General features: G+C 36.1%; 1 pseudogene; it reads left to right on the top strand.

Moving 5' to 3' along the window:
- On the top strand, positions 4,666-5,446 carry LOC110268074 (annotated as a pseudogene).

Genomic DNA, 11,002 nt, shown 5'->3' with positions numbered 1-11,002 from the left:
TCCTCCATCTTCTCCACTTCTTTCTTCTTTTGATCAAGGACGAGCAAACCTTTTAAGTTTGGTGTGGTAAAAGCATTGCTTTTGTTTTTCCATAATTCAGTGGTAGAGCAATTGACTGCAGATCAAAGAGCTATGAGGAAAGAGCAACAAAGGCAAGGAAGAGACATAGAGGAGCTCAAGAGCACCATTGGTTCTTCAAGAAGAGGAAGACGCCACTCTCATTAAGGTGGACCCATTCCTTAATCTCCTTGTTCTTATTTTCCTATTTTTCGTTTACTATGCTTCATGTTTAATTATGTTTGTATCTTTACTATATGATCACTAGTACCTAAGTGTCTATGTCTTAAAGATATAAATGTCTTATGAATCCATCACCTTTCTTAAATGAAAATTGTTTTCTGAAAAAGAAAAAGAAGTACATAAATTTCGAATTTTTAAAATAGTTTAATTATTTTGATGTGGTGGCAATACTTTTTGTTTTCTGAATGAATGCTTGAACAGTGCATATGTCTTTTGAATTTGTTGTTTATGAATGTTAAAATTGTTGGCTCTTGAAAGAATGTGGAAAAGGAGAAATGTTATTTGATAATCTGAAAAATCATAAAAATGATTCTTGAAGCAAGAAAAAGCAGTGAAAAACAAAGCTTGCAGAGAAAAAAATACGAAAAAAAAAGAGAGCAAGAAAAAGAAAAAAAGCAAGCAGAAAAAGTCAAAAGCTCTTTAAACCAAAAGGCAAGAGCAAAAAGCCAATAGCCCTTAAAACCAAAAGGCAAGGGTAATAAAAAGGATCCAAGGCTTTCAGCATCAGTGGATAGGAGGGCCTTAAGGAATAAAATCCTGGCCTAAGCGGCTAAACCAAGATGTCCCTAACCATGTGCTTGTGGCGTGAAGGTGTCAAGTGAAAACTTGAGACTGAGTGGTTAAAGTCGAGGTCCAAAGCAAAAAATAGAGTGTGCTTAAGAACCCTGGACACCTCTAATTGGGGACTTTAGCAAAGCTGAGTCACAATCTGAAAAGGTTTACCCAGTTATGTGTCTGTGGCATGTATGTATCCAGTGGTAATACTGGAAAACAGAGTGCTTAGGGCCACGGCCAAGACTCATAAAGTAGCTGTGTTCAAGAATCAACATACTGAACTAAGAGAATCAATAACACTTTCTAAATTCTGAGTTCCTATAGATGCCAATCATTCTGAACTTCAAAGGATAAAGTGAGATGCCAAAACTGTTCAGAAGCAAAAAGCCAATAGCCCCGCTCATCTAATTAACACTGATCTTCATAGATGTTTTTGGAATTCATTGTATATTCTCTTCTTTTTATCCTACTTTGTTTTTAGTTGCTTGGAGACAAGCAACAATTTAAGTTTGGTGTTGTGATGAGCGGATAATTTATACGCTTTTTGGCATTGTTTTTACTTAGTTTTTAGTATGATTTAGTTGGTTTTTAGTATATTTTTATTAGTTTTTAATTAAAAATCACATTTCTAGACTTTACTATGAGTTTGTGTGTTTTTCTGTGATTTCAGGTATTTTCTGGCTGAAATTGAGGGAGCTGAGCAAAAATCTGATTCAGGCTGAAAAAGGACTGCTGATGTTGTTGGATTCTGACCTCCCTGCACTCAAAGTGGATTTTCTGGAGCTACAGAACTCCAAACGGTGCACTCTTAATTGCGTTGGAAAGTAGACATCCAGGGCTTTCCAGCAATATATAATAGTCCATACTATGAGTTTTTGTGTTTTTCTGTGATTTCAGGTATTTTCTGGCTGAAATTGAGGGAGCTGAGCAAAAATCTGATTCAGGCTGAAAAAAAGGACTGCTAATGTTGTTGGATTCTGACCTCCCTGCACTCAAGGTGGATTTTCTGGAGCTACAGAACTCTAAATGGCGTGCTCTCAATTGCGTTGGAAAGTAGACATCCAGGGCTTTCCAGCAATATATAATAGTCCATACGTTGCTCAAGGATAGACGGCGTAAACTGGCGTTCAACGCCAGTTCTATGTTGCAGTCTGGCGTCCAGCACCAGAAACAAGTTACAAGTTGGAGTTCAACGCCAGAAATAGGTTACAACCTGGCGTTGAATGCCCAAAACAGCCCAAGCACGTGAGAAGCTTAAGTCTTAGCTCCAGCACACACCAAGTGGGCCTCAGAAGTAGATTTCTGCACTATCTATCATAGTTTACTCATTTTCTGTAAACCTAGGTTACTAGTTTAGTATTTAAACAACTTTTAGAGATTTATTTTGGACCTCATGACATTTTTAGATCTGAACTTTGTACTGCTGTGACAGAGCATTTGGACCATTTTCACTGAGAGGACGGGAAGTAGCCATTGACAACGGTGACACCTTATATACAGCTTGCCATGGAAGGAGCCTTGCGTGTGTCAAGAGGAGTACAAGAGAAAAACTGAAATAAAGAAGACAAAGCATCTCCAAAACCCCAACATATTCTCCATCATTGCACAATAAGTATTTATATTTATGCCCTTTGACTCTTTACAATTGAAGTTGAAAAACACTGTTGTTGGCATCTTGACTAAGAATAATAAGATAACCATAGCTTGCTTCAAACCAACAATCTCTGTGGGATTCGACCCTTACTCACGTAAGGTATTACTTGAACGACCCAGTGCACTTGCTGGTTAGTGGTACTAGTTGTGAAAAGTGTAATTCACAATTCGTGCACCAGACATCCATAGACTAATGGATTAGTTGAGACCGCCAATAAATTCGTCCTACATGCTTTGAGAAACAAACTGGATAATGTCAAAGGACTTTGGGCAGAGCTTATTCCAAAAATACTATAGGGTTATAAAACCACAATACACTCTACAACCAAAGAAACCCCTTTTTGTTTAGTCTGCAGATCTGAGGCAAGGATCTTTTTAGAGATCTCTCAATCCTCACTAAGAACATAAACAACCAATCATGATGAAGCTCGGCGAATGGAACTAGATTTAATTGAAGAAGTCCGAGACATAGCCTTTGTCCATCACCGAGCAATGCAACAGAACATAGCTCAAATGTACAATCAGAAAGTTCCTCCTTGCTCATTTCAAGTTGGAGACCCAGTACTCAGAAAGACCGAGCAAGCCAAATGACCTCCATCACATGGAAAGCTCACTGCTAAATGGGAAGGCCAGTTCAGAATCCTTGAGGTTCTCAGAAAAGGAGCTTATAAACTCGAATCCTTAGATGGTACTATTTTACCTAACTCTTCAAATATTTCTTCTTTAAAGTAATATTATAGCTAAAAAAGACAGGACAGGCTTGTACTCTTTTTCCTACTTACAAGATTTTTTTTTTCAAAAGGGTTTTGCTTGGAAAGGTTTTAACGAGGCAAGCCTACCTGCACCTTTATAAATAAAGGTCATATAATACACTATTTTGGTCAAATAAAGGCCGAACTATAACTATTATTTCATCTTTCAGATCTATATCATTCATTATCTTATCATTACCAAAATTTTTTATCCAGATCTATACGAAACTACTTACAGTCACTATTATTTACACATGCACAATAAAAAACAAATAACTATCAAATCACCAAACAAAGGTGAACAAACGAGTTACTCTCGTACAAACAAATTCAATTCCATCGAACCCCTTCCAGTAATGGGGAACAATTCATCAACGGCAAGCTCAAACACTTGCCCAGATCAGCTATCAAACAAAAATGAGATACTCTCGTTCTACCATCAAATCCCTAATAAACAGGGACATACATACCAATGGCAAATATCGCCTAAATCAAACTATCAATATACCAAATAAATCAGAAATTTGTTAGAGGCAAAACAATCTAAAACCATATCAATGTCATTCAAACAAACTCCAATTCACCAAAAGGAAACCATATAATCAAAATACTGGTTGAATGTTTTCAATACAGAGCTAAGTACACTACTGTCTATTACAAAAGCCAACAAAACTTGACAAACACCATAAGCTCAAAATCCAAATACAATTTACTTCAAATTTTCACCTTCCTCCTCTGCATCATCATCATCATCATCTACAACAGCACCCAATCGAACTACCTTTCCAGGCTCCATTTGTGAAAAATCTATGTCCGGAGCTACAAACTTTGCCTGTGTCACCGCACGCTCGAAACCCTCTACAAAAGCATCCAGAATCTTAACCTCTTTATTCTTCTCCATTTCCTTCATTTTTACTGTTATCTCAATCATTTGATCCCTCATATGCGATAGTTCGTCATCTCTTTTTTTAGCGCTTATATGTCATTATTATGCTGACTCTTCTCCAACTTCAAATCCTCTTCTTTTGCGGCCAACTTCATTCTCAGTTCCTTAATTACTATTTCTTTCAAGTCAAGTTCTTCCTTCAAACTAACTAATTCTCCACTCTTTTCCAAAAGCTTCTTATGCTGAACTTCTCAACTACGACTATTGCTAGCCTGACGAAAACCCAGAACCTACAACATACGCGTTATATCAAACATAGATTGGTTTTTTCAAAAACAAATAAATAAAAGGTTAAATTACACAATTAGTCCCTACACTTTCAGTGAAATTGAAAATTGGTCCCTATAGTTTAAAAGTTTGTAATTGGATCCCTGAAGAAAATTAAAATTTGTAATTAGGTCCTGAATAACGTTTACTGTAAAAAAAATACACATTTACCATAATGTCCACTTCTTCTTTTCCTTTTCTTCCATTATCCTTTCTTTTTCCCTCTTCCCCTCCCTTTTTCACTGGTAGCCATGGCCATGACATCAACCACCACAGCAGCTGCCACCATGTTACTATCAGGTTCCAAGTCAAGTGCAGATGGAATCATGAACCCAAACCTCCTAGTAATAAGAGCTATTTTTCCATCGGGCTCTACTTCTTCTACTTCTTGAAGCATGGCAACATTCTCAGGATCGGCACCATTTCCAACTGTCACATTGGACCTCACACAAAACTCATCATCATCAAATAATACTAATAATACTTTCACTCTTCCAATCAGGCATCATCATCCTCTTAATGTTGTTCCTTTGTTCCAGTTACCCAATTTTCAAGGTCACCCGCAAAACTTTGAGACTCAAACCCTACATAATCAATCAAAATTCTTCGGTCTTCAATTGTGTCAACAAATTGCTGCCTCTTCCCAATCAGGAATCCAATCAACCACAGCAACAGTCACCATCCCTGGCTGATTCTGTCACTGCAGCCATCACTACCGATCCTAACTTCATCATCGGAGGTAACAACAACAACAACAATAACAACAACAACAACAACAACAACAACAACAACAATAATAATAATAAACCAAACAGCACTTGAGATGGTAACAACAACAACAACGGCAGCCATCTCCTCCATAATCGGCACGATGATGACGAAGATCCCGTCACTGCTGAAGATGCTGTGAGCAGTCGAGAGTTATTGCATTTAGGGTTGGAGGCGGAGGAGAGTTGAGGAGCAATGTGTTCCTTCAATTCATGACGCTCTTTTCTCTTTTTTTCTCTATTTTGGAAAGTGGAGAAGTGATAGTGAGAGGGCTGGGGAGGGAGTAGGGTGGGTTAGGGATTTTTTTTGTCATTTTTAAATAGTTAAATTATAGTGTTGGTCCCTATACTTTTACTAAAACTGTAAATTAGTCCTTACTGCTAAACACGTGCAACTCACGTGTTTAAAATAGTAAATATGCTGAGGAATATTCCGTTAAATCAAACGGTGTTTGAACGGTAGAGACCCAATTACAAATTTTAATTTTCTTCAGGGATCCAATTACAAACTTTTAAACTATAGGGACCAATTTACAATTTCACTAAAAGTATAGGGACTAACTATGTAATTTAACCTAAATAAAATCAATTTTTATACTTGCAAATACTATTCAACAACAACATCCCTAGACTCTTCAATAAGAGCTTGGTCAGAGAAAGATTGCAGAACCTCATCAGCTACTACCATGAAAGGAAATTTTCTATCCCATATCGAAGAACCATCACCTCCTTCGGCAAACCCATGAAGTTTCTCTTGCTTCGTAACAAAAGCCGAAAGCTCCTCCAATGCAATCTCTCTGTCCTTCTCAGCAATCTCATCTCCTAGGTTAATCACATCCACCTTCCTTTTCTTAAAAAAAGATTTTTTTTCATTGGAGCTGGTTGATTCACCTCCCCCTCACCGGCAACTTTTTCTGGATTTGAACATGAATCCTCCTTATCTAAATTCTTCATCTTCAGCCGAGCCCTCAAGCTCGTTGCCGATACGCCAGGATATTTGCCACTAGAAATAAAAATCAAATAGTGTCAAACAAAGAGCTAAAACAACAATCCACTAAAAAGGAGCAACTCAACATGCTCTCATCAAGGTAATTCACAACCGATGTCTTATCTTCCTGCCAAGGAAGTAACTCAAAAATAGAGATCAAATCTCCTCTATCAACAAACTCAACAAGATAGCCTATTATACACTCGTTCCAAGGAGTAATCTATTCCGGACCGAGTATATGTTGCGGTTGTGAACACCAATACATCAGAAAATTTTCTCCTAAATACCCGTCTAAATAAAAGGAAAAATCCTCGCCTACAGATTTCACTTTCAAAAATATTTTTTTAAAATTCTTAAAGGAAGACTTATAGAGTTTGAAAATCGAAAATCTTGGGAACTATTCAAATTCACCCAGACCCCTTTCCAAACCCCTTTAGCTTGAAACAAAGAGAAAAACAGTTCAAGAGACGGTTTTATTTCCAAAAATTCTATCAAAATCTCAAAACATCTCAAAAATTCCCAACCATTCGGATGGAGCTGAGATGGGATATAGTTAACTGTTTCAAAACATTACATTCAAAAGCTGTAAATGACAATTTCACATGCATCTTCTCAAGAACGCAACTATATATATAAAAATACTCAAAGTCCTTTTTTCTATGAAACACTTGCTCAGCCCTTATGTATGGCAGTAATTCTACCCAAAACCCAGACCTCACTATCTTTGACACATCTATTTCATTCACACTCCCGTTATCAGTAAATAACGACCCACGGATCTTAATATCCTCATTAACCCAATTATATGAACCATCATCTTCAACTTTCAGAACATTTTTTTCCTTTTACTCACTCATTGTTACCCAAAGAGACAAATTTAGAAAGTAAATGAAAAGTGAACTAACCTCTTTTACTCAACCTTTGATCTAAAAAAAACCGCATTTCAATAAACCTAAACTAGCTTTAATTAAGACTTCCAGAATTCCAAAATACTTTAAAGATTTAATAAAACCTTTTTCACTTACAAATAAATCACAGCCGTTGTTTCCAAAACAACCAACGGTAATAAGAGTCCATTGCAAACTGCAAACAGCTTTTAATGATAAGATGATGAGCGGATAATTTATACGCTTTTTGGCATTGATTTTACATAGTTTTTAGTATGATTTAGTTAGTTTTTACTATGTTTTTATTAGTTTTTATGCAAAATTCATATTTCTGGACTTTACTATGAGTTTGTGTATTTTTCTGTGATTTCAGGTATTTTCTGGCTGAAATTGAGGGACCTGAGCAAAATCTGATTCACAGGCTGAAAAAAGACTGCAGATGCTGTTGGATTCTGACCTCCCTGCACTCGAAATAAATTTTCTGGAGCTACAGAAGTCCAAATGGCGCGCTCTCAATTGCGTTGGAAACTAGACATCCAGGAATTTCCACAATATATAATAGTCCATACTTTGCCCGAGTTTAGATGACGCAAACTGGCATTCAACGCCAGTTCTCTGCCCTATTCTGGTGTTAAACGCCAGAAACAGGTTACAAGTTGGAGTTAAACGCCCAAAACATGTTACAACCTGGTGTTTAACTCCAGAAACAGCCTAGGCACGTGTAAAGCTCAAGTCTCAGCCCCAGCACACACCAAGTGGGCCCCGGAAGTGGATTTCTGCACTATCTATCATAGTTTACTCATTTTCTGTAAACCTAGGTTATTAGTTTAGTATTTAAACAACTTTTAGAGATTTATTTTGTATCTCATGACATTTTCACATTTTACGTTGTATCTTTACGGCATGAGTCTCTAAACTCCATGATTGGGGGTGAGGAGCTCTGCTGTGTCTCGATGAATTAATGCAATTACTTCTGTTTTCTATTCAATCACGCTTGTTTCTATGCTAAGATACTCGCTTGTACTTAACCGTGATGAATGTGATGATCCGTGACACTCATCATCATTCTCAACCTATGAACGCGTGCCTGACAACCACTTCCGTTCTACCTTAGATTGAGTGTGTATCTCTTAGCCTCTTGGTTCATGATCAGAGTCTTCGTGGTATAGGCTAGGATTATTGGCGGCCATTCCTGAGATCCGAAAAGTCTAAACCTTGTCTGTGGTATTCCGAGCAGGATCTGAGAGGGGATGACTGTGATGAGCTTCAAACTCACGAGTGCTGGGCGTAGTGACAGACGCAAAAAGGATCAATGGATCCTATTCCAACATGAGTGAGAACCGACAGATGATTAGCCGTGCGGTGACAGCGCATTTGGACCATTATCACTGAGAGGACGGATGGTAGCCATTGACAACGGTGATCCACCAATATACAGCTTGCCATGGAAGGAGACCTGCGTGTGTGAAGAAGGAGACAGTAGGAAAGCAGAGATTCAGAAGACAGAGCATCTCCAAAACCTCAATCTGTTCTCCATTACTGCATAATAAGTACTATTTAATTTATGCTTTTTACTCTTCATAAATATAATCACTCTTATCATTGATCTCCTGACTAAGAATTAAAAAATAACCATAGCTTGCTTCAAGCCGACAATCTCCGTGGGATCGACCCTTACTCACGTAAGGTATTACTTGGATAACTGACGGTTTATTTTGTTGCTTAGATTAGGAAAAATTTATCTTTTTAGTTTAGAGTCACTAAAATTGCGTCTTCTATTATTGTTTTTGGTTGAAATTTTTTTTAATCCTTATTTTCTCTTTTTAAATTTTTCAAAAATTTTTATAAACTAATAAGTGAGTTTTTCTGTTTGAGTTTAGTTTCATATTTTAAGTTTGGTGTCAATTGCATGTTTTTATTTTCTTTTAAATTTTCTAATTTGTGTTCATTGTTCTTTCTTGATCTTCAAGTTGTTCTTACTATTTTTCTTGTTTGATCTTTAGTTTTTCCTGATTCTGTGTATTTTCTTGTTTTTCTTTTGCATTTTCAAATTATCAGTATTTAAAAAAATGTATATACATTAAATACCTTTTTTTAAAAACGCGTTAAATTTATAGCTCAGTTGGCTAGAGCGTTGTGCTTATGTTCATGGTAATTGGGTATCTTCCTTTTAAAACTTTTCAAAAATAATTTTTCTTTGATTAAATCTCGTGTCAAACTTTTAAGTTTGGTGTTCTCTTGTTATTTTTTTTATTTTCGAAAGTTTATTTTTAGTTTTCTAAAAATTTTAAGTTTGGTGTTCTTTTTTTATGTTCTTGAGTCCTTTGAGTCTTTGAATTTTTGTTCTTCGTGTTCTTGTGAATCTTCAAGGTGTTCTTGAGTCTTGCTTGTGTTTTGATCTTAAAATTTTTATGTTTGGTGTTCCTTGGTGTTTTTCCTCCAAATTTTCAAAAATAAGGAGCATTAGATCTAAAAAATTTTAAGTTTTGTGTCTTTTTATTGTTTTTCTCTTTTCTCATTAAATTCAAAAATATCTTTTCTCTTTAATTTAAATTAAATTTTCAAAAATTACTTTTAAAAATTCAGATTTTTATTTTAAAAATCAAATCTTTTCAAAATTCAAAATCTTTTTCAAAAATCATATCCAAAGTTTTTCAGATCTTCTCAATTAAGCAATTATTTTCACTTTCAAATTTATTTTTTCTCTAAGTTTTTGAAATTTACATTTTAAATTCTAATTATTTTATTTTATTTTATCTTATTATTTTTATTTATCTTAATAATTTGGTTTATTCTACTTCAATAAAATAAAAACAAAAATTTATTTTCTTTGCAATTCATATCAATTCCATTTTATCCATCATGGATTTAAGTGGAAATGAACAGTCCAGAAGGACTCTAGGGTCATATGCTAATCCCACTACTGTTGCATATGGGAGTAGTATCTGTATACCTCCATCAAAGTAGGCAATTTTGAGCTGAATCCTCAGCTCATTGTCATGGTGCAGCAAAACTGCCAGTATTTCGGTCTTCTACAGGAAGAACCTACTAAGTTTCTGGCACAATTCTTGCAAATTGCTGACACAGTACGTGACAAGAAGGTAGATCAGGATGTATACAGACTGTTACTATTTCCGTTTGCTGTAAAAGATCAAGCTAAAAGGTGGTTAAATAACCAACCCACAGCAAGCATAAGAACATGGAAACAGTTATCAGACAAATTCCTGAATCAATATTTCCCTCCAAAAAGGATGACACAACTAAGGCTGGACATCCAAGGCTTTAAACAAGAGGATAATGAATCCCTTTATAATGTCTGGGAGAGGTACATAGGGATGCTAAGGAAATGTCCCTCTGAAATGTTTTCAGAGTGGGTGCAATTAGACATCTTCTACTATGGGCTTACAGAAAGAGTTCAGATATCTCTTGACCACTCAGCTGGTGGATCTATACACATGAGAAAAACTATTGAAGAGGCTCAAGAGCTTATTGATATAGTTGCTAGAAATCAGCATCTGTACATAAGTAGTGGGTCCTCCATAAAAGAAGAAGCCAAAGCAGTATCTACTGAACTTAGTCCTCCAGAACAAGTTGCTGAACTCAATCAACAATTGTGTTTTCTAACAAAATAGCTATCAGAATTCAAGGAGATGCTACAAGACACTAAAAATGCTAATAAAAATATGGAAGCACAATTGAATCAGACAAAACAGCAGTTATCAAAGCAGATAACAGAAGAGTGCCAGGCAGTTCAATTAAGAAGTGGGAAAACATTAAACACCTCACTTCAGAGCAGTAGAAAGCCAAGAAAAGAACAACTGACAGAGGATGAGCAAAATATTATCCAAAATCCCTCTGAGGACAGTAAGAGACCAGAGAGGAACAAC

The sequence above is a fragment of the Arachis ipaensis genome, chromosome B02 (assembly GCF_000816755.2).
Source record: "Arachis ipaensis cultivar K30076 chromosome B02, Araip1.1, whole genome shotgun sequence".
NCBI lineage: Eukaryota > Viridiplantae > Streptophyta > Magnoliopsida > Fabales > Fabaceae > Arachis > Arachis ipaensis.
The sequence above is the reverse complement of the archived record's forward strand: the minus strand, read 5'-3'. Positions and strand labels throughout refer to the sequence as shown.